This window comes from Hirundo rustica, chromosome 5, assembly GCF_015227805.2.
Source record: "Hirundo rustica isolate bHirRus1 chromosome 5, bHirRus1.pri.v3, whole genome shotgun sequence".
Taxonomy (NCBI): domain Eukaryota; kingdom Metazoa; phylum Chordata; class Aves; order Passeriformes; family Hirundinidae; genus Hirundo; species Hirundo rustica.
In genome coordinates, this window is record NC_053454.1 from 70,264,787 (window position 1) to 70,289,663 (window position 24,877).

Sequence of the window (24,877 nt, forward strand, 5' to 3'; positions counted from 1 at the left end):
CTGGATTCAAACACCATAATAACTTGTGGAAGTACATGTTTTTCAGTAGAACGAGGGAAAATAGTGAGATTCAACTTCCAGAGAAGTCTGGGAGAATTTCATTCATGCAGGATAGGAGACCTAATCTTAGGAAAGTACAAAAGCTTGTTCTGAGGCAAAAAAGAGTAAGGAGTGGTGAAGGGATCTGTCTAGAAAATGCAGATTAAATACTGAAATGATAGAGAGAAACAGTGCAGGGACTTTATTTAGACCATCTGACTGAATCCAGAAATATCATTGCCTAACTCTATGCCTTGACGTTTTCATAATATGGAGAAAGCACAAACCCAACCCTCTGCTTGATTCACGGGTATTACAGGCAGTATTGCCATGTACATTCTATGGGTTTTTTTGAAGTAATCAAAGTAGTACATTTGTGTTTGTACACTGTAGATCTATATAACTCTAAAAATATATGGATTACTGGAAGTACATTTCCTTTGCAAATCCGATGTAATTGGAAAATTCACTAACCACAACACAAATATTCAGTTCTGTACCTTACCCCTCCCCCCAACAATATGGTTAAGTTAATTTTTAAACCTCAGATCTTTAGATAGCTTACCAAAAACAAATTTTGAAAGGTAATTCTTGAGTTAAAAATAATATTGTTCTGTTAATTATAAACAGAATTGTAGAATTCAAAACTATTTTGGAAGTGTGAATGTATGGACAAAGAATTTTTTGTTTGCTTAATAAAATAGGTTTTGGCAGATAATACATGCAAAGCTATTAAATAATTTAATTTATATGCAATATAAGTACCAGGTTGCCATGACATTACAGATACTTCAGCAAAGCTTTTGGTACCAAAACTGCTGCTGTTAGGAATGTGCACTCTAAACAGAGATTGTATTACTGCTTTCTGGATGACAACAATGTGTTTTCAGAACATTTTAAAGTAGTTTTGTTTAGCCCCTTCTGCAGTGAAATATCAAATAGAATTAAGTATAACAGAATAACTTAGAAATATGTGTGTGCATGCAAGCACTAATAAGGAAGAGCAGGGTTATAAGGAATTATGATTAGGGTTTACAAAGAATTAAAGGACAGATTCATAAATTGTCTTATTAAAAGATTTTTTTTCTGTCCCTTTTATGGAGTAAAAACTCAGACTGATCAGCTATACTTCCTGGAAAAGCATAACTGCAAAGGCTCCCTGAAGGCCTGAAACAGGAGTACCAAAGCTTTGTAGTTTTATCTTTGCATACCTTTGGTTTAGAAATCAAATCATTTAGATATTATTTAATGTCAGGCTGTAAAAGACTAAATGACAATTATATAAGAGATTTTTTTTTGTTTGTTTCTTAATGCAAGCCAAATCTTTTTCCAAAACCAATTTCAAATGGCATCATTTCTGACTGCACAGGGGGTAGCTTCACTCCGAAGGTCACTCCTCTGATGAGAAGTTGGTTGTCTCCAATGTGCTTTCACTTATGGCACTTTCCAAACAAAATACTTACCAGAGTAGGGCTCACTGAGTGCTGTGTGCCTGTGTAGCTTAAGCCACACTTAATTTCTCTGATGAACCTATAACATGTATGGTCATTGGAACATCAGAATAAATCCAAGGATGACTCTTTGCCTTTGTTCACCTCAAGGATGTTCTCCAGTAGCAAACCACCTTAAGCTTCTTTGTATCTAAACAATAGGATAAGAGGAAATTACCTCAAGTTGCATCAGGGGAGATTTAGGTTGGATAATAGGAAAAAAAAATCTTCACCAGAAGAGTGGTGAGGCATTGGAACAGGCTTTCCAGGGAAGTGGCTGAGTCACCATCTCTGGAGATATCAAAAAGATATCTGAAAACTGCCTGCTGAAGAGGTTATGCAGCTAAACATAATATAAATATCTGATATAAACACCTAATATTACAACACTGGTGGCAGCACAGCAAATTTTAGAGAAAGATTTTAAAAAGGATGCCTTTTAAAAACCAAGCTGGTGTGACTCATTGATCCCTGCCCACATGTTTACAAGCACTAGGACACGTCTTCACATGCTCTGGGCTGAAAATCAGGTGCCCAGATGCTCATCATACCCAGGCATCTCCTCCAGTCTGGATCTGCTTGCAGGATGCTGTGGAACGTGGGCCAAACCCTGCCTACCATTCTGGGTTTTCCCAGGCTGACCGTGACTGCAGATCTGGGAAATCCTATCTGTCTTCTGTTGAAGTCCAGTGGAATGACTCTCAGGATTTCTTTGCTGCCTCTCATCTGGATGTCCAGAGCAGCAGCATGTGTGATGTGTGCAATGCTCAGGTTTTATAGACTGATGTTGGGGCTATTAGCTCCTGCCACTTATACTTCTCCAGGGTCTGCTTTTCCTGCGGCTTCTGTGCCCATCTGGCCCCATCCTTCCCTTCCTAGTGCTCCTGTTGGTGCTCTCTGTAAGAAAAAAATCTTTTCCTGCTATTGAATAGCTGTACTGATGGCTTCCAAAGCAGCAGCTACGTTAGGCTGCTGTATTTGCTGTCCATAGTTTGATAATTCTTAGGGCAGCTATATAACAGCTCGGCTGGAAAATTCAGGAAATGACCTGGGGAAAGCACACCTGGGGTTACGCTTCGTGCAGGGTGGACAGGTCTCTTCCTCATAAGCTCTCTGTGTTCTTCCAGTGTCTCATGATTGGCAGACAGTGTGGGCTCTGATTATTTGTAGAAGGGAATTTTTGCCTATTGTGGGAGCAATAGCTTCTGGGATTCTTTGTGGCCCATGTTCAGCTGTAATCTGAGTGGGGAGGAGGTACACAAGCATGAGACTTTTCTGGGACAGATCAGCTGAGGTGAGCGCCGGTGAAGCGCAGAAATTTGTTGTATCTATGGATAACTTTGGCTCTTTCTTCAGAATCTGTTATTCTCTGGATTGTTCTTTCTTGGTTTTGCTTCTGCACCCTAAAGCCTTTTATTGTCTTAATGTTAACTAAGTAGCCTGGAATACTCTTAGAAGAACCCTTCTTAAATAAAGCTGGATTCCTTTACAGTTGGTAAAGATGATGGCAGGTGATCTCTCTTTTAACAAGTCTTTGGCATTTTCATAAAAGTTTCCAGCAGCCTTGACCTTCAGCATTCCTTCTCTAACTTCCTCAGATTGGATGCCAGAACTAAGTTTCTTCCTCTGAAGTTTCTTTCTTTTACTGGCAGCTTAATAGGAGCTTTTGATGACACAGCCTGCTCTTATGAGTACATCTCTATGGAGAGGTTCATTTTGGGCCAACAAGTCACAAAAGCTACGACTGAAGCCTTTGTGCTCTGACTGATAGCTAATCTAAAGAAGGATTTTAATTTTTTAAGTGTTGGGGTTTTTTTGTTTTTTTTTTTTTAAAGGACTATCCCTGAAAGACCTGTGCTCAGTCATTGTCCTACACGCACAGCAACACAGTCAAGATGCATGGGATAGGATTTAATTAGGCTTCAGCTGTATTAAGTCATCTGGGAGTTATCCAGCACTAATTCAAATAGGGCAGGTCATGATTTTTCTCTGGTGGAAGCCTGGATTGCTTCCTGATTAACATTATTGTCTACAAGATGAAGAAGTGGCCTGGTACCAAAAGCCTTGTGTAGCATCTGGGTGTTGGCACTTGTAATTACCGATGTCAACACTCTCTGTGTCAGGGTAGAGAGAGGAAGGGAAGAGTATTACGATGGTGCTGTGAGAATTAGATGTGTTATCTTGTCTTGAAAAGGAGGGAAAAAAAAAAAAAAAAAAAAAAGAGAGAAAACCAGACTAATATTCTTTTTTTTTAAAAAACAGTCACTTGTCACTGCTCTGTTAGAATGCTTAGCAATATTTCCCAACATCTGAAAATAAAAGCCAGTATATAAGAACTTTGCTGTAGGGAGTTTAAACCGTAGCTGAAGCTAACACCAAAGTCCTGATCATATTTCATTGGCAGCCTCGAGCCTGTAAGCAGAAAGCAGACATCTCCTTACATGTCTACTTTTCCCTCAACTTAGCACAGCAAGTGACTGCTAGGTATTTGTTTCCCCAGAAGAAATAATTATTCTGTTTCTGTGGTTTCTGCACTCCCACAGCTGCTTCTGGCTGAACATTTCTCTTAAATGAAGTAATTTCAACAGCAGCTTGTGTGCTTGGATTGTAGGCTGAGAATGTATACAAAACGCATGAAAATTTTAAATTTGGGGAGGGATAGGAAGGAACTGGGGCAGATAGTGACTATGAAAGAGATCTGCTAAACCTTCAAGTAGTTTTGCTAAATGAATTAAAAATTTTAGACAGAACTGAACTCTCACTAAACTTCATAGTATTTAGAAATTTTGTACTGGTCTGAATTGTACACCTACTTTTTATATATTTATGAAGTAAAATGTTTTGTTTCACAAATTAACAAAGATAGTGTCGGCTTACATGAAACATTCAAAAGAACAAGCAGCATTTTCTATTGAAACTAAATTTGAGTTTAAAAAATAAATAAAAATACTAATGATTCATAAGATTCATAGAACTAACTCAGTAGAATTCCCATAATGAGAATGTTTGCTTTCTAGAGAAGTTTAGGAAATATTTTGGTTCATTAGAGATAACATCTGGTCAGCTGTAAGAAGTTTTTCTTACTTCAAAAATGTTTTTATAGGAGACTCCGCTAATGCATATATTTCCACTGGCAGCTGGTTCTAAACTGAGGATAATGGATTCATCTATCAAGGGAAACAGTATACATATTCAATCTCTTGCCACCGAAGTTATAAGGATTTCATGTAAATGTGAAAAGAAAGGAGTATAACAGATGACTTCAGGCTTGCTTAATGCTCTTTCTCTGATTTTTCAACTCTAGGCATATAAAAGTGTTGAGCATTTATCTTCTAATGTTGATACATATTTTAGCAACTCAGTATACAATTGGTTCTGCTGAAAATCCTATCAGCCCTTCTGCTATACATAATATTTTCTTGAGAATGTGTTTTTCACTTATTTCGCTGCTTTCAGCTACATGTCCAAGGTAGTCTCACACAGGATTTTGTCATGCATCTGCTGATGCCCACTGTTGGAACCCTTAGCTTGGTAATTGGAGAGATACATACATCAGATTCAATTTTCAATCTGCTTCATCCACTGAGATTTAGCTTTCCATTCAGTGATCTTGTCTGTGATTCTAGAGGTGTCTCACCTCAAGAATATCAAATTAGATTGTATATATTATGCCAGTTAGATAGTTTCAGGAATCCTAAACACTGCTGTGCTACTGAAAACTGTGAGTTTTGATGTACCTTATGTTATGGTCTTTCTGGTGGACATTAGTTTTGGCAGTGTAATGCTGCAGCTTTTTTTCTTCTCTTTTTTTTTTCTATGGATCCTTTAGCCCAAAACAATTGCAATTCAATTTTCTGCTAGTTTCCTTCGCTTCCCTATATTTTTTTTCACTTGCTGTTGATGAATTGGTACTAAGCAGAAAGGATTCTATTTTATATCTATTACCAGAGTCTTTTTATTAAGTAGAATAGTTTGTACGGACATATGAACATATACAGAGATACATGTTCAGGGAAAAAAATAGTATAAGAATATTATTAATAAGCAAAGAAGCAAAGTAATTCATTTAAAATGTGAGAAATACCTTAATGAAGATTTTTTTCATGCAAGCTTAATTGACCTTTCCATGAGTGTTATCTTCTTTAATTAGATGATCAGTCTCTCCTTCCCCTCTCAGAGCCCATGCTCAGGGTGCCCTGTGTTAGTGCATGAGCAGGTATTCTCAGTATTTTTGTCACCATCCTGCTGCCTTAAAAGGGGATGCTGGTTCAAAACTCAGGAGCTAGAGCTTTGTATGGATGATGGATCCCACCCTCTAGGGGGGCCTGGGGGCTATGTGTGGAAGGGAGGAACTCTGTGGGGAGGCTGACACGTTGTCCATGGAGGCTCAGCTGCAGAGCTGGGTGCACAAGCATGCACACCTCTCTGGAGGAATGGCATTTCTTTCACCTGCCTCGGTGTGTTTCAAGGTGAATGAGATGTCACTTGCTGCTAGGGCACAACGAGCAGGTGGTTCCAGCAAAGAATTCCTAAGCAACTTAATGTTGCCCTCTTTTTAGAGTTTCGGAAGGGAAAGGCTGAGAAATCAGATTGAGAATTTTGTGTGTGGGAAAGTAGGTAGGTCAGACTTGTCTGGAGTAGGTGATTTTGTGTGCACAAAGAACTATTCTCATCTTCCAGTGTAGCTCTGAACAGTCAGTTTGACCACGTCTCTGCCTCTCAGAGTGAGCATCCTGAAGAATCGATGACTGCATACTTATGTTAACTTCAGTTCTTATAGTTATCCTGTATCAAGTGGCAACTTTGTGGGATAAATATCGCCCAGGTTTCTAATGCAGCAGGTGCCTGCACTAATGTTCCCGACAGTTAACGTCAACACACAAGTCTGTATGAAAGATGAAATGGTGTCAGGGTTTTATTCTCCTTTGTGTACTTTACATACTTGCTACTTTATATCAGCAAATTTTCCGACTGAGATCAAAAACTGTTTTCTGGGTAACAGGGGAATGGTATCACTCTGGTATGACTGAAAAATTCCAAAATCTGAAATAGACATTTGCTGTCTGCAGTAAATATCTCTTATCATCTCTTGTCTGATGATATTCTTGACCTACACCTGCCTCTGCTTTCTACTCCCTTTCCATGTTCCTGTCAGCTTTGCCTTTGATTCTAGTCCTATCCTTTCCTTACTCTACCTGTTTCTTAAATTTATATGAATGTGTTTTTTAAATACGTACCCTCCTGGTTTTGCAACAAAATAGAATCATTAAAATTCAGTATAAAAGGAGGGACTTTTCATTGTCATTTTCTGCTTTACTAATAATTTCTCAAAGCAAAATTCAGATTCTGTCTTTCCATTCTAATGCGTATTTATCAAATTTCATACTAGAACTATTGCTCTGTGGGCTTTGCAGTCTTAGCTCATTGATATTCAACATGCCTCTTCCTACTCTTCCAGAAACTAACTTTGCAGAAATTCAGCTGTGGATAAACACAAGGAAAATACACTAGTATCATATAGAAGAGTACCTTTTTAATATAGATGATAAAGTCTTGTATAATTCTGAAGTTTACTAAAATTCTAATTCTGAAGTTTACTAAAAGATGCCTGGTGAGTAAGGTTGCCTGGAAAATGTGGTTCAACATTAAGTCTGCAATGAAACAAACGATTTGTAATTTTGCTTTGTGGGTTTCAAAGACCTCTCCTTCTTGGCATGTGCTGCATTATAAAATAGTGTTTTGTAGGTATCTCTTCCCACACTGTTTCAGGAAAACCTAACCTTCCTCTGAACTAAAACAACAAAAGACCCTTTCTAATTTGATTTAGTAGAGGGCAAAAGGCAAGTCATCCTTTTTTTTTTTTTAAAAAAAAAACAACAAAAACCCAACAAACAAACAAAAATAAACAAACCAAAAAAAACCCCTTCTTTTCCCGGAGTGGTTTTGCTGTCACACACAGTGAACACATTATTCAACTGAGAAGCATGAATAGAGCAATCAACCTGACATCTTGGAATTCTATTTAGGTATGTGAAAGGGCTGAAATTTTCCTGCACCTGCTATTCTTAAGTAAGCATGAAAATGGAAATTGTTTGTAGTATATGTACAAGTTCACATTTGTTAAATACATATTCCTTTCAAATAATATTCATTACAAGCCAGTTTAAATAAAGAATTCTGTCTTTAAATAAGTAATTAAAATGAGGATGAAGTATACCTGACTTTTCAGTTAAAAATTATGCATTGCCATTTTTCCCTAATAAGTATTAAGCAGCCGTGAAAATCAAGCAGTCTGTGTCAGATTCTGTGTTTGATTTTGCCATACAGTGTGTAAGCAGAGAGTACTATATAATACTGACTGAGAACTTGGTCACTGAAGATTGTTTCATGACATCCTGAAGGAAATGAGGATCAAAGTTATGTGCTTTGTATTTTCTTTATTTTGCTAAGCCTTAGGGAACAACCTAGAAATAGCAGAAACTCTTGCCTTCACTCAGACTGCCAGTCCTTTAAGTCTCTCATGAAGTGAGCCACATTCATCTACATCACACGTAGATGTGGCACTTGGGGATATGGTTTAGTCCTGGGTTTGGCAGTGTTGGGTCACTGACTCTATGACCTTGGACATCTTTTCCAACCTAAACAATTTTATAATTCTATGAACTTTTTTGTGTCTTTTCCCTAACCTTTCCTACCCCAAAAGAAATTAACAGAGGTGATTTTCTGGGGAAGGTGCATACATTCCTTCTGCTTTCTGCTTTGGGTATGCAGGTTCTTTTCTGTGGCTGTTCTTCCATCCCCAGGCAGATCAGCTGTTTACTGCTTGTGGTTGCACGACATATCCATTGCTTCTACAAGGGAGGATTAGTGAAGGCAGTTGATGCTACTTTTTGTTTGTTCAGGTTTTTTTGGTCTTCATTATTCCTCTATCTACTTTGAACTTGTGCCAGTAATTTACAATAGGGTGTTACACACTTGTCAGGCAAGTTACTATAGTAATTTGTGAAACAGTTCTAAGCAGGATTATCAACATGGGACTCTTTATTTTTTTTCTTTTCCCTAACTATATTTTTTAATATAATTATGGGGGGTTTTTTCACATTAGCCAGAAAAATCAGGAGTGATGTGCTAAGAGTGTAGATTCAGTCTTGGTGAGATGAATCCTAGTGTCTGCTTCAGAAGGTTCACTGCTTTTTCTTTATAAGTAGCCTTTCAGTTTATGCGAAGTATTTAAAATCATTTCCTTCCCTTTAGAAATACATTTTCCTGCTGAATTGTGTTGTACAGGAGTGAGTCAATTTATTTAAATTACTGCTCTGCATGTTGGAGATAAAAATAAATATATAAATAAATTAGCAATTTCAGATGTCTGTGACAGAGTTCCTGAATGGAACAATAGGAATAGTTAAACTGAAAAAACTGAGAAAATAATACATGCTCACCTTTTAATTCTTTAAGCTTAAATGTGAAATGCTACCTCAAAAGGCAAGAATGAATCTCACACCTTCAGCATTTTAAATCACTGTTTTGCTTTCAAGAATGTCTGTTTGAGTTAATTAGTTTAATGTCCAGATTTCTATTTAAGTAAACATAAATGAGCAACAGAATATTATTCCTGAGCAGTCCATGCTGATGAAGCTACTTTACCCTGAGAATATTGTATTGAAAGGTTAACACCTCAAACAAAATAAGAAGGATTTTCTATAAATAAAAGGTTCCATGTTTTTCCTCCCACATTCAGTTCTGTAGAGCTTTCTTCAAAGGCAGACTTGGAGGTTTCCAAAAAGGTAGAAGTGCTCAATCTGTAGCATTAGAAAAAGTCTGAATTTAAGAGAAAGTACCTAAATTGTCCAGGTTTTATGTAATGGGGAAAAGCATTTAACTCCTTGTTTTAAAGAATTTTTTTCAGTGTTTAGAGTGTGTTTGTATGGGATTTTCCGATGACACTCAAGCTGTCTATCACATGTACGTGCAGGTCTAGTCCAGAACATGTCTGCAAATGTTCTTAACACATTCATTTTTTCTTGTTCTCTTACTTATTTTCCCTTAGCCATTGCAGAGTTCTCAAGAGGAGTATCTTCACACAGAATATAATTTTCAGCAAATTGCTTTATGTCTTTAATCCTGCAATGTGTAATTGAAAACTAAATATGTGATCAGTAAGTTCTCAACAGGTTCAGATAAATAAAGTAGGATTACTTTTCTTTCCTCCCTTCTGGATTTGATTCAAATAGCTTGGATACCTTGCCTCTGAAAGGAAAATATCTTTAGGAACAGTTACGTTTTCAAGGTTAATGTTTTATGAAAGTAAAAACATATGAAGAAGACTGGCATAATCACAAAGCTGTAATTGAAGATCTCTCACTGTTGTCTGCCAAGAGTAGATAAGTAGCACTAATGTCAGTGTTGATTCTAGCTTACAAACGTCTATATATATTTTTTTTACTTCAATGTAAGGTTTTTTTTATCCTTTTTAAATTCAAGTTAGGAAAAGGATTTGACTTTGCTATCCATTGCTTCTTGGTCATTGTCTTTTCCTTTGCAACACATATTTATGTGGTAGAGTGGATAAGGAATATGCAGCATCCCTGATATAAACTTTTTACTTATTTCCATTGCTTTCTGTCTGTTTCATTCTACAAAAACCTCATTTTAAGTGTATTTTTTAATTACAGAATAGTTTACATAAATGTGAAATGCAAGTAAGAACGCAGTAGAGTTGATTTAATATTTTTATTTTTAGATTTGATTTTTATTTTTATTGGTTTATTTTATACTAACTATTTGTGAGGATTTTTTCAGTTAATTATGAGGAAGAAAATTTTAAATTATTTTTAGTGCGTGGAATTGGGCTTATATGAACAAGGGAGGATTATTGTTTGGAAGTCCTGAATTAGCTTTTTAAGTCTATGAAATAATAACTTGAAGTTAGTTTTAATAGAATTTATTGCCATTGTTAGTCTAAATCACATTTTGTCTAAGCCATAATTGCAAAAGTCTGCTATAAAGGCCCTTAAATATGCCTCTTGTGAGATGACCCATCTTCAAAATAAAGTATTACTCCCACATAAACATCAAAAAGATGAAAAACCATAGAATTAGTCTTTTAATCCTTTGGCCACCTCTAAAATTTTCAGAAAAATAGAAATATAATTTTCAAAATTAAAAAAAAAACCACAAAACCGTGGCTAATAGGTGACTAGAGTTTGCATGAAAAGCTTTTGTCAGTCCATCTGGAGAAAGTGAAGGAGGATTTATTAATAATTATTGCATCTGATGTGTTACTCTGTCCCAATATGATGACTGTGCTGTTCAGACAACATAGATGAGTTAAGATTTCAGATGCACATGAAAAAAAAAGGAAGGTAGAAGCCACCCAGCCGGTAAAGACAGCTTAGGTTTTGGCGTCATGTTTTTCTATAAGTCCACCCCAGGAGTCATACCATGTGTCTGTGAGCATTGTCCAAACTCTGGACAGACTCTTGAACTCTGTCAGGCTTGGTGCTGTGACCACTTCCTTGGGGAGTTTTTTCCAGAGCCACCCTTACAGTGAAGAACTTTTTCCCAATATCCAACCTAAGCAAGCCCTGACACAACTTCAGCCCATTTCCCTGAGTCCTTCCACTGGTCATGAGAGTGAAGAGATCTGTTTCTGCCCCTCCTCTTCCCTTCACAAGGCTGTGGAAGAACGCAGTGCGGTCTCCTCCTGGCTGAACAGCCCAAGTGACCCTCAGCCATTCCTCATACAGCTTCCCCTTAAGGTCCTTCACCACCCTCGTGGCCCTCCTTTGGACGCTCTCCAATGGTTTAATGTCTCTTTTACATTGTGGCACCCCAAAGTGCCCCCAGCACTGGAGGTGAGGCCGCCCCAGAGCGGAGCAGAGGGGAAAATCCCCTCCCTTGCCCTGCTGGCCGTGCAGATAGGAACAGGGGTGAGCCTAAGATTGACTGTTCCTGTTTACCCTTTCACTTTTTTTTTTTTTTTTTTTTTTTTTTTTTTTTTTTTTTTTTTTTTTTTTTTCCCCAAGCTGGTGTGTGAGAAAATGAGAGAGGACTTGATAGGCATAATCAGTCATTCCCGAAGAGCAGTCCCACGGAAATCCAGCCATGAACTCCAGCAACTGGTTGCAGAAGCCAGCAGAAGCGAGCAGCCCTAGGGAGCCCATGGGCAGCATAGGCTGTGTGGCTGGCATAGCAGCTACACAAGGGATATTTGCCTAGCTGTGCTGAGCAGATTCAGCTCAGCTTGTGGGATCTGACAGTTTTAATCCAGATAAAATAAACACCTGCTTGTGAAGCATGGGAAAGGGAATTAAAAATATTTCAAGAAAGAAAAAAGAAGCTAGAACTAAGGGTACATTTCACAACTGTTGTTTGGGAGGTTTTCACTTCACAGTTAATGAGAATTTTATTTCTTTCTTCCTATATCTGTTTTACTAAGATAATGTTAGATATAAATATTGGAAAGTATTGAAGCATGTGGGATGCTGTCATGATGTAACTGTTCTGCTTTTACATTTAAAATTCCAAACAAAGTCGTGTGGGTTTCCCTGGGAGAAAGCAAGCATGCTTTCAGATGTTTGGTGGTTTTGGTCTGGTTTGTTTATCATGTTTACTTTTGTTTTCAGTCCTCCACTTCAGGTCTGAGCGCTAACAAAATATAATGGCAAATGCAAGTTTTCCACCATCCTGTTCCTACGCATCATTTACTGCATCAACAAGGGTTCTTTTTTCCTTTAAAAAGCAACCATACATTCCCACAAACCCATTTTTTTCTTTTTTTATTTCTCCCGAGAAAGATCTTTGTCTTGCTTGCTCTTCTCCAAAAGCTTGTATTGACTAGCAGTGATGCAGAATGTCATGCAAATGCTTGCTACTACTTAGGAGCTATGCTTACTTAGCCTCGGTTCTATTAATAATGGTGTGAAAATAACAGTGCTATAATAAGCAAAGCTGTAAATGCGGGTCTAATAATTTAATGCTGCCATCTAGTTTATAGGCTTTATGGGCACTGCAGTTAGAATGTTATGAAGAGTTATACAGATCTTTAATTGCACAATCTTTTAAATTATGCAGTCCATGAACAGTTTTTTTTTCCAGTGCCTCATACTGAAGCAGTTAATTTTATATCCCCATAGTTCCAGATATCAAAGAGTTTCTTTTTAAGAAGTCTGTGTTTTCATATCAGCCAAGTTCTGAGGTGTTCTGATTTTCTTTTTTCTTATATGTTTCTTTCATAGCTATGTTCTGAAAATGGCTACGTGCAAAATTGCCCCTAGTTTTAATTTTCAAAGTCTAAAGTTTTACTAGAAAAAAAAAATTACTTACATTTTCTTAGCAGAGAGAGGGAGTGAGTGGTAATCCAGTACGTGCCAGCATAAGACCTATAATGACCCCCATAAAAAAATTGAAAAGGTCTTTTTATCCCCACACCATTGCTACTTAGATAGCGAGTAATTGTAGCTCAGCGTTTACTGAATTTGGTCTTTGATTTAATAAATAAATAAATCCATCAGTTCTGATACCTGTTTTCAGGTACGAAATGTAGGTCCTAAAGTGTCTAAGAGGAACGCTTTATATTTGCCTACCTTTCTGAAAACATTATCCGTGCTTGATTTGGTATGGATTTCACGGTTAGTCAGTTCTGCAGAGCCAACTCCCAGAGAGGACTGGGGGTCAGTCTAGGGTTGAGCTCATGAACCTTCTGGGAAAGAAAATGACCTTTAACAAGCAAAATTTGCATTACATTAAGAGTATATCCTACTGTGCAAACTGTGTAAATTTTTAATGTATGTTGGCATGTATTTTTGAATACAGTAGAAGTATTTTTCACATCCAGAAAAACATTGTGTTTCCAATGTGTGTCAGTGAGAAGTGAAAGGGGAATGACACAAGGACTGGAGACAGCTTATTTATATATTTTTTTGAAACTTCCCACCAAAACGTGATTAGATTACATGAATTCTCTTAAGAATCTGTTCCTCTTTCTCTCCCACCTGGTCAATTATGCATGCAAGTGTTTGCAGTATATATACTTTGTGTACTGAGAAAATGACCCAGAGGATATCCACATTTTCCTTGGGAAAACAAGCTAAAAGCAAACAAATATAGTTTACCTCAAGATATTTTATACTTTGCTGAGATTGGGTGATGATGTACTCAGTTGTAACTGGTAGGGAAGTAAAGTCACTGAAAACAAACTCAAGATTGAAGGACTGTAATGAAAAGAAGAAGAAAAATTAAAAAGAATAATGATGCCTAAATTGACTGTCCTCTGGTTTAGCAGTTATGGCCAGCCTTTCTCCAATACACATTTTAAATCACAATACACAGAGGTAGATGAAAAATCCTTTAATTATGTTTGATTTCTTGGAACTGTAACCTCAAAATAATATATTCTCAACTCAGTCTTTGGGTTTATGGGGTAAAGTAATCTTCCACAGAATGTCATTTCTGTGTTGTTTCTTCACTGTAGAAAGATGGATTTTTAAAAGATGGAAGAAGGATTTTTAAAATCTGAGTTCAGAAAAATGCCTTTGAGTGAAAAAACAACAACAGATGTCTGATTATTCCATGGAAACCTTATTGTCCTTCATTCTAAATCTCCTCTTGATGTAATTTAACATAAATAACTCAGAATAAGTAAAATAGAGTATGAAAAATGTCATTTGACAAAGATAAAGTTATAAAGCAGTTTAAAGTGGTTTCAGGATTTTACTAGCTGAATTAAATATTTACTGCAGGTGCACGGATGTTCCATCCGGAGCAAAAGGCACGCTGAAGCTTTTGTCATTTATATGTATTGGCATAAACACACAATTCACCTTCCCAATCATAAACAGAAATATATATCAGTTGTATCCTAAGATGTTGAGACAGTACAGTGAAAGAACAAGTTTTACTGCTTTCAAGAAATCCTATTACATTTCAAAGATTTTTTTGTAGGCAGCTATGCACTAAAGCATAAGGGCAAAATTTTTATTAGAAACCAAGCAAATTAACGGTATTCTTCCTAATTAATATTGAGAGATATTGAAAGTGCTAGATAGAATCAATTTTTTTATTAGAAACCAAGCAAATTAACAGTATTCTTCCTAATTAATATTGAGGGTTATTGAAAGTGCTAGAAATAAGGGTAGACTGTAAGACAAAAGAACAGAAAAGTAATAATCGTATAGAGAAATAGCTTATTTTAGTTGGAAGAAAATTGAATTATTCACCAATATTTAAGGGTTAGACTTCAATTAAAGTTTCATTTCTTCATGTCTTTAAAAATTATAATAAATGGTTAATGCCTAACAATTCTCCTAAGTACAGTAGTAACTAATGATGCAACTAATAAACATAAAAATCTTAGGTGAATCTTACAAGAAAAGTTAGCATCTGTCGTTTTCCATTTTTATCTGAATTCTTTAGAGGGAATTGTTACATACTTGCTTACAGTGAAAAAAAATATCAGTTGCCTTTTAAAATAGTGAAAAAGTTATTCTGCTGGAATAGAAATAATCAGGCTTGGATTACGAAACAGTGAGATTTGTATTAAGAGATAGGCTAGAGTTCAATTATACTTTCATCTTTCTTGGTAATATCTACAGTTATTTATGGTGGTTTTTAAGGGTTTAGATTGACTAATATATTTCACATATTTTAAAAAACGTTTTTTTATGCCTTTATTTTTTCCTTGCCATTATTTCCTTGGTGAGGTACTGAAATATATCTTGAAGAGTTGAAAACCACTTTCTTTTTTCTGTTTTTATCTTCCTCTACAAAAGATAGAGATTTAAATCCAAGTGTGAAGAATTCTGCTACTAATTTTAGGGACTTTGTTTCTCCTTGATCTGCTAGACTGTTTGCTAGAGAATAGGGCACTGTGCTTCCTGAATAAGTCTCTTGTGTCTATATCCACTTGGATCTACAGAAGATGTAGGTAAATGTTTGCATGTGGACTTCAGGGATCAGCTCCAGGTCTTTGGGCTTCATCTGCCTTGGTTTAGTTACCTGAAGTTCTCATGAGCCTTTCTGCTTCTGTACCTCTTCTTTGGGAAGGAGAAATATCAGTGTTTCCATGGATGAGGTATGAAACTGCTATTGAGCTATTTTAGGTGTAATTAGGTTCCTTAGTAGGCCATGTTAAGTTTTCCATAACATACAGTTTATATAAGGTTTCCTAGCATACAGCTTATTTTTCTTACATACAGCTTATATTAATTTCAATTTTTTTTTATAAGTGAATAGTTAGAAAATAGTTCTAACAATATTGTACAGTTTTAGCTCTGAGAAGAGTGAAACAATCAGCTTTAATTAGAAAAATATGTACTGCAATTAAATAAATATATGAGGAGATATAAAGCCTTCAGAGAAAACAAAGAATATTCCATATAGCACCTTAAAATAAGCCTTAATGCAAGGTTTCTTTCTTCCTAGTTCACAAAAAAGGAATAAATTGCAATTGAACTCTTCAACGGACTTTTCAGCTTAATGGATTGAGTTGAATGGGTCTCTTTTTACCTGGATTATCACTGCATGGGTATTGAAGTAATGTTCCTTGTGAACTGAAATTTCATTTTTGGTAATAAAGGTAACTGACAGAGCTCTTTAGAAGTTAGAATCATTATTATGAAGCCTCTTCCTATCTTAGCATTAAATGATTAGAGCCAATTATGGCATGTCATTGTTTTGACAATTAATGCTTCAAGCAAATACATAAAATAACTGTAAGTTAAGAGTATGGTAGCTATTATTTTATAGTTTATCATTGCTTTTAGTCATACCCTAAAACGGAATCTTTAAGGGCATAATAAAGTGTTTATTTGGTATGGTTTTATTGTATCAGAGAAGTTCCTGGTCCTACACCATAAAACGGCGTGGCTCTCTATAAATTCCAAAAGCCTGCTTCCAACTATTGCCAGCTCCTGTGTCACCAGACTGGAGCTTCCTACAAATACTAAGTAAAAGCGGCTGAAAATGGGCAAGAGTCACAGATCTGAGCACATGCTCTTAATTACAAAGAAACACTTCTGAAACTGAAAGGGAGTGGTAAAGAGCATGATAAAAACTAGTAAAAGGGCAATTCCTAAAGTTGAAAGCTAACAAAGGAAATTAAAGTTGAGTTTCCTTACTGATTCAGGTGACTTTACCATATGTACTGTTGGTAGGCATGAACATTTGTGAGTTGTATCTTTCATTGTGACATCGTCAGCTGTAGAAATGGAACAGTTATTAAATGTGTTTTCCTGTAGATTTGTATTAGACCAATGTTGTGTATCCTTTAAAATTTCCATCTGTTTTCTATTTCCTGATACAAATGCTTTATTCATTTGATGCTAGATCAGGCTTGTACCATAAAAGATGAGGAAGGAACAAATTCAGTCAAAGCCAAACACCTGAGGTATTGAGGCATGTACAAACTTTTGTACATGGAAAATATTATTTTTTCAGCAAGTGGGAGAATACCAGGAGGAAATAGGATCTGCCAGGCTGTTCCTGGGGACACAGCATGTTCCTTGTTCAGTATTTGATCTATAAGTTTTCACAGTTCAAATTGCAGTGATAAGCATGAAATGAAAATTAGAAGTGACAGAATTTGGCTGCAGCCTTTAAGAGCATTCGCTCATTTGAGAGCGTTTGGTGAACACAAGGTCAGCATAGTGTCCCAGAAAATGGCATTATATCCCATAAAATACAGTTACACTTATTCCTTAACTACCTGTAAAGTTCTCTGGCAGAATCAAAGCTTAAAGATCAAACTTGCTTAATCTGCATGTGGCAGCCAGTAGAGCTAAAGTACTAAACACATTTTTCCATCTCTTCATCAGTAAGGCTACACACAGGTTTTACAGAACTGATTGAAAATCTTCAGCTAGGATCATGTGAAAATATGAAGTGGAACATTGATTAAATAGTTATATTTTAAGTAAGTTACTTGAATATCCTCATTTTTTCGCTCTCCAGTCTTTTTTTCCAATGAAGTTCAGCACTTTTACTTTCTGACATTGAAACTCTTCAGAAAAAGCCACACTTCTTTGGTAGTAATCAGAGACCTGAACGGCATGGGATCGTTTCCCTGGTTTGGTAGGTTCTCAGATTAAAAGATACTTGGGGTTTTTTGGTGTTTTTTTTTTTTTCTAGGTTTTCTACAATTAAAATATATCTGGAAAGTGGTTTAGAATAAAGTCTTCAAACAGAGGTCCCGGCTGCAGTCAGCAAAATTATTGGAAGGGCAACAGTGAGTGTGACTTGAAGGATAGGCACATACTGAGGAGATTTCAAAAGACTGGAAGAGGTCACACTAAGGGACAAGGGGCTTGCAGGTAAAAAAAAAAAAAAACAAAAAAAAAACAGAATAGAAGGATGAACCGAGGAGGTGAAAAGGACAATAGGTCTGCAGAATATAATACCTAGTGAAAATTGAATCCATAAAAGATGGAAAGCAACACTGGAATAATAAAGATATACTACCTGTGCACTACAAAGTCTGATGAAAAATTAAGGGGGAGATTCTTTCAAAAAAGGCCATTTGAAGACAAAGTGAGGCTATAGAAAAAAATTTTGTCGATCATGATCAGAAAGCTCAGACAATATGGGAGAAAAAATAAAAGGGAAGTCTCTGAAGTCATATAATTGACAAGGTTGACAGCCTCCTAACAAAACTGACAAAGATAATGAGCATGTGGAGTTACACATTTTTAAATCTGTTGAACAAATGTAATACTTGAGAATGCAAAATGCCTTAATGAGCTTATTTGCAATGCCACTGACCATAGCAAATTTTAGAACGGGAAACCAAGCTTTTCTGAGAAAAATTTCAGGAAAACTAAACCAAAAAGATTTTTGCTTTGCAAGAGCATAACTCTGACAGCGAAGTTAGGTGGCTGATTTTTTAAATATGTCAGTGTTGATTAAGTAGATTAAAATGCTACATGAAACCCGGATGTTGAACAATAGCCATTCTGATTACTTGCTTTGAGTTTCCACATACAGATGTGGCATTAGCACATAGCGATATGTACACTAAAAAAAATTGATCATTATAAATTACATTTTATAATACAGCTTTTTTTTAGGCTGAAGAAGCATTACCAGTAGGAATTTTTGGTTTTTGTGACTTTGCCTCTGGTCTTGAGAAATACTAAAGTTGTTGTGATGTTACTTGTTGAAGACAGTAGACATAAATGCATGTCCTGTCATAGAAAAAGATACAGGGTATTTTCTCTTTTGTTATGAATCTGATACTACTTAAAAAGCTAATTTTGAAGTGCCTGGTAAGAGTGTGAGGACAGTCTCTTTTTAGTGGTACTCAGTGGTAGGCAATGGGCACAAGCTGAAAACACAGCTTGTGAGGAGTCTGGGGTGCTGCTGGCATTTGTTTACATCCATAGGTGTGTAATTACTATGTGTATATTTTTTTTACTAGTATTAACCTATCAAAATGCATCAGCAAAGACTTGTCTTCTTTGGACAGTTAACCTTTGAAACTGTCTTCAATGAATGAAGATGGAATTGAATATTCAAAATGTGGTTTTGAATACCAGCAGTAGCTGGTTCATCTTGAATGTGTTTGGTATTAAATGAAATTTATATATAATAGCAATGATGACACCAATTTTCAGAACTTTTAAGTTGACCTGTGCCCTTTTTTACCTCATCATCTTTGAAATCACATTAGAATCTAAGTATTTGTGTAAGGGTTTTTCAGCCAAGGTTGAGTTTTCATGATGGTGAAGGGCTATCACTTGTGACCCTTTTACTTGATTTTTTTCTTCTTTACAAGGTACCTATGCTTCTAACTGCTCTTAAAAATTGCTTACTAAGTTCACATTCTTATAGGTAATACCAGATTACAAAGTGAAATTACTTTCAGTCTTCTTAGATGTCAATTTTTATTCCCTTTCCCTCCTTTATTTTTTTTTTTTATCCCTAGAGTACCTAATTTTGATAGAAAATGTTCTTAATCTCTAGACTCTGAATTCTGTGAATCGCAATCATATTGCTGTTGATGGTTCAGCCATCTTAATGGTTATAAATATATAATAGCAGGTTCCATTAGACTAATTAGTGGTAAAATAATTTTAAATCTGGACCCTTAGAAAATTTTCCTGTGTAATAATTGACACATAAAATCTGTAAAAAATAAATAAAGAAGAAAAACGATAACAATACCAACAACAACAAATAACTGCTTTCTATTGTACCATCTCTCAGCTTGGCCATCTACCAGTATAACCTCAGTATTTGAAAGATTTGTAGAATCCAGGGGGGAGGGGGTTTGTTTGTTTTTTGCTTTCGTCTTTTTCTTTTCTTTTCTTTTTTTTTAAAGTAGACACCTGAAAGCATGAATGTTAAAGCACAGAAATATGTCTACATGCTATTTTTGAAAGTTGTGTAGTTGGTAGGCACAGAGTAATTAGACACACGGTGTGAGTGTGGGGGATGTAGCTGTGAAGGAGCTTCAGTCCCAGCTCAAGTGGTGGAGTGTGGCTGCCAGATTAGCTCCTGGATGACCAGACAGGGAAGTTCCTTTTCCAGCTGGAAACTATTAATCCCTTGTTTTGCAGATAGTCGCAGTTAATGGTGAAATTTCTTGCTGGTGTACAGGATTTTTAGGTGTGTGATTAGATGGCAGAATGAAGCAGTTGTTGATATGAAAACTTTGACACAAAACTAGCGCAGTTACCTGTAAGTAGAATGATTTAATGCCAAATAGACATAGTTTGAGAAGGTTTTCCATGTGCTTGCAGACTTTCTGTGTGTTTCACGATGTTTCCACTTGTGGAAGCTGGTTGGAATTAGTCAGTAATTAGTGAGGGTAGTGTTCAGGCATCATGGCACTAACACTCAGCAAGATGGTCGTCTCCCCTTCTCCACCAAGAGCCATACTCCAGGATCTTGTCTGAAACCATTTGCTTTATTTAAACTATTGAGTGTTTATATTTTTTCATGGAAATAGGATAAGCTTGTTCCAGATCTGCCTTTTGTGCTGTCTGCAGTATCTGACACTTAAAAATACCAGTCAGAAAGTAGTCAGCTGTTTGTTCCTCCATGTTTCTTTTCAAAATCGTTGCTGACCTTTTATAACTGAATTCAAGCGGTTCTTTGCATAGCTAGCTTTACTGAGCCTCAGCACCTTGCCTCTGTTCTGTGGGATAAAGCAAGTAAGCACAATTGCCTGTTAGGAGTTGGTGGAAGCCAGCTGGAGTTCTCAGAGGAACCATGTGGAAGGGGTGGGAGATCTGCAAGGTCGTAACGCGAGAGCAAGCATAGTCTGTGGATAGAAGGGATGGTAATAGATCACATTGTTTACATTTTGGAGGGATCCAGGATGCCTCTTGAATTTCATGACTATTTGAAGCATAAGTTGTCCTGTTGGTTTTGCTGAGATTTCAGTCTTTTAAGAATCTCTGTGCTGTTTAAGATCATAAATTTTGCATGACTTTATTATCTTCATTCCCTAATAATGCACTTTGCTAAGACAAAAAGACCTTATGAAATCAGAGCTGCAAGTATCATTTCAGTGTGGCTTTTTTGGGGGTGGCAATTTCAGTTTCAATTTCTATTAAGATTTGTGAGATAGAAAGTAATACAAAGTTGTATGTTCCAGGTACCCTAGAACTTTATGTCAAATGGATGAAGACCTTGTGCTCAAGACAGAGTGAGTTCTTGGGGAGGGGCTGATATGGCAGATTGAATTTCCACATAAAATAGGGAGAGCTGTAGAAGTTCTTTTGTCATTTCAGTCTTACCGTATTTCAGCATGTTCAATGAAATAAAAAGGAAATTAACAATACCCTGCTAAAACCCTTTTGTAAAAGCATCTTTTCAAACTAGCAACTTTACTTCAGGCTTCCTTATGTATATAAATTTAACAAAAACAAAAAATAAGAAAAATTAAACATTGAGAATGAGTGGGTATTTCTAAAGATATTAAGAAATGACACCCTTCTTTTTCCTGTGGACTTTTTCATTAAGCAGTTAAATCAGTAATTCAAAAGCATTTTGTGTCTGTTGTGCTTGTACAACTCTGAACCCCATAACCATTCAGCAAGTAGTATGAGAGTGTTTGAGTAATAATTTAGAAAAAAACCCAAAACACACAAGAAGAAGAGTGAACCTACCCCTGTGTAAGTAAAAGTGAAATCCAAGTTGTCTTTTATTACCAGAACTGATGAGGCATGAAAAAGAAAGAACCCATTGTGAGATACAGATCTCATGCTTTATTTCAGGGCTGACAGATGAGCAACTTTTTACAGATACCAAACAAAAGCATGTAAGGGGGGTGGTTTGAAACACTTAACATCCCGACTAAGTTGCTAGTTACCTTCAACTCCTAAATAATGAGGAAAATTTAATATATGTTTTGTATTATTTTAGTCAAGTACTTTGAAAAAAAAAAAAACAAACACCCAAAACAAAACCAACCCAAACTCCACCATCTTCAAAATTGTCACAAGATCACATAAGAGTAAACCACAGAATTTCTACAGAGATGGCAAAGAATTTTTTTTTTTTAAAGCATGCTTCTACAATATTATTAGAACATTTCAAAAGCACCCACTTTTTACTAGGCAACTTAATCCTAGTTTTAAAGCCCTTAAAGAGCCTTAATCACATGGATTTTCAATATCACTTAGAGCCAACAAACGCAGAGAAGTTGCTTCAGTACGTTCCCAAGCCTCAGCTGCTCTGCAGTAATTGCCTTCACTTAGCAATAATTGTGATTTAGTCCACAGCAAACACATGGCCTTTGGAGGTAATTCTGCCCACAATGAGAATACCAAGAGGACTTTGCACACAATGATGGCAGCAACTGGCAATGCCACTGATACCCAATAATTTATTTGCACAATTTGTATGTACTAAGTGTAGCTCTAAATGATATCCATGTCAAAAATGCAAATAGGTATCAGGATTTTTAAATTCAGTCATATTTTTTATAGTATTGATATGTAAGTAGCTTTAATTGCCTTTTGAAAGGATTTTAAATGAAATTTATTTATCACAAAAGTTCATGAATGTTTCACTGTAATCCAAATATTTTATTCAGTAAGAAAAAAAATGTAAGAAAATGTAAGAAAAAAAATATAAGTACCGTGTAAAAAAAGTTGCATTTTTTTCTAACATGGAAGAACTTTTTTAACATAGGCTGCTTAAATACATAAAATTAAAATCAGTCAATACAAGTTTTGAAGTACAAATCTCCAAACTTTAAAACTTTCCAAAAAAATTATTACATTTCATTTGGCTAAATTTAATAAAAAATTTTCTAGTTGTATAAGCTGGAGAAAGCAAGTTTAGAGTGCCCCAGAAAAAAAAAAAAAAAAAAAAAAAAAAAAAAAAAAAAAAAAAACAAAAAAACCCCCAAACTTTTTCCACTCTAAGTTACAAAGTATCCTTTTGTCCATATGACTTTCACCAGCATTTTAGCTAGAGAAACAAAATCAGGATTATTGAAAGTTTTATAATGGTTAACCGGTATTAATGCTACAATATGTATGTCTGATTGTGAAAAATAATGCTAATGATGAAATGGGAGGCTCAAGAATCATCAAAAACGTTGGGGAAAACAAAAAAATTGAAGTAGATGGTCCTGTTACAATATGGGAAATTTATAAATACTTTTGATCAGGTGATTTTCAAAGGTTCATTTTTTCCAATCTATAATAACTATTTTAGTTAAGAAAATGTTTTATTTGTATTTTTTATGCATTCTAAGTATGCTGGGGATTTTTGTCTTTATGTCACTTCCAGTTTCCGTGCTCACTGGGATTTATTGTCAGAGAAATCACATCAGTGAACAAAAGGAGTTGAGTTGTGGTGTAATTTTCTTCCTAATTCTAGATTGGATCCTTGAATAATGATAGAAATTGTACTCCAGAAAGGCAAGTAATAATCAAGTACTCAAGGTAAAAGCCTTAAAGCACCCATTTTCTCGTATGAGAAAGAAGAGTTTGGGAGTAGGGTTTGCATATTTTTAAACTCTCACTATCAGAGAGGGGAGCAAAAATGGAGCTTTGGATTCCATTTACCATGTTCCTGCCCCAGTCAGTTTGAGGTTCTGCATGATCTGGGCTCCAGATTTCCTGCCCAGCCACAGCTGGAGCTGTCACACAGATTTAGAACTCAGCCTCACCCAAGAAAACAAAACGTTTTTTAGATATCTGTTTTTCACATTTATTTATAGAAGGGGTTTGAAAGCCAAGTTATATATTTAAATTTCCATTTGGATTCAACTAGGGGTGAGTTGCCAAAGCAGCTTTCTGAGGGGTGTCTTCCAATCTGCTGGTCGTGGCGGTGTCAGCCTCAACCACAGAGCCCTTGCAGGCACCATTCTCGCCTGACCCTAGCCTCTGCATCAGCCACAGTTAGATTAATTGCATTTTCTAGAGAAAAGCAGGGGCTTTAAATACAGAACACTTAACGAGTTCTTGTGGTGATATGACAAGGAAGCTGGGATGAGCCCATGTGCGTTTCAGTACGTGGCCGGATGACAATAATTGATGTCCTGTCGTGGTTGTCAGCTATCTCTCAGCTGAAGCATATGGCATCTGACTGAGCTCAGAGCCAGGCTATACGTCACTGTCAGTGTCGGGGTGTGTCTTTTCTCAGTGCAGGGGGTACCTGATGGGACACCAGCATCAAATTAAAGTAGGCCTGGGAGCTGATTCTCCTCATGATTAATGACACTAATTGAAGTTAAAGTCTGTGCACACATCAAGGGCAGAACGGAACCTTCCCAATTTGTCTCTTTTTAAACAGCTGACACCCACTCTTCATGGAGAAGTTCCAGTCAGTGTAGGCTTATAAACATTTACACTTCCTACTTTTTTGTCATGGGATGCTAATAAATCCCATCATATCATTTTTGATAGGAGATATTTGTACCCTACCCTTTTTTAAATTTTTTTTTTTTTAAAGAAAGTTCTGGCATAGTACATGTTGCATTCTTCTAAGTATCTCTTTAAAAAAACCCATTCTTTATTAGTGATAATAAGAGTGACATCGTATGTCCTAACTTGTTATGTTGAATCTCAAAAGTTTTGATCAGAGTCATCAACATAGAGGGACATAGTTTTCAACCCTGTCAGTAAGGACAGGTCAGTTTCTGTATTCTGTTTGTGGGTGATTTATGGGTTTTCTGGTTAGCTATGAGTAAAGTATAAGTCTCTACACTAATGCTTGGCTATGACCAGAAATACGGAACAAATGAAGTAATTGTTCAGAATTTATGAATTGCTGAAGAGAAGGGAGTTCTTACTGCTCGAAACTGCTGGAGCTTATACTGCTCTGATTTATGCTAATTTAAAACAACTAACTAAAAATTATCTGTCATTTTAAAGGATACAATGAATAGC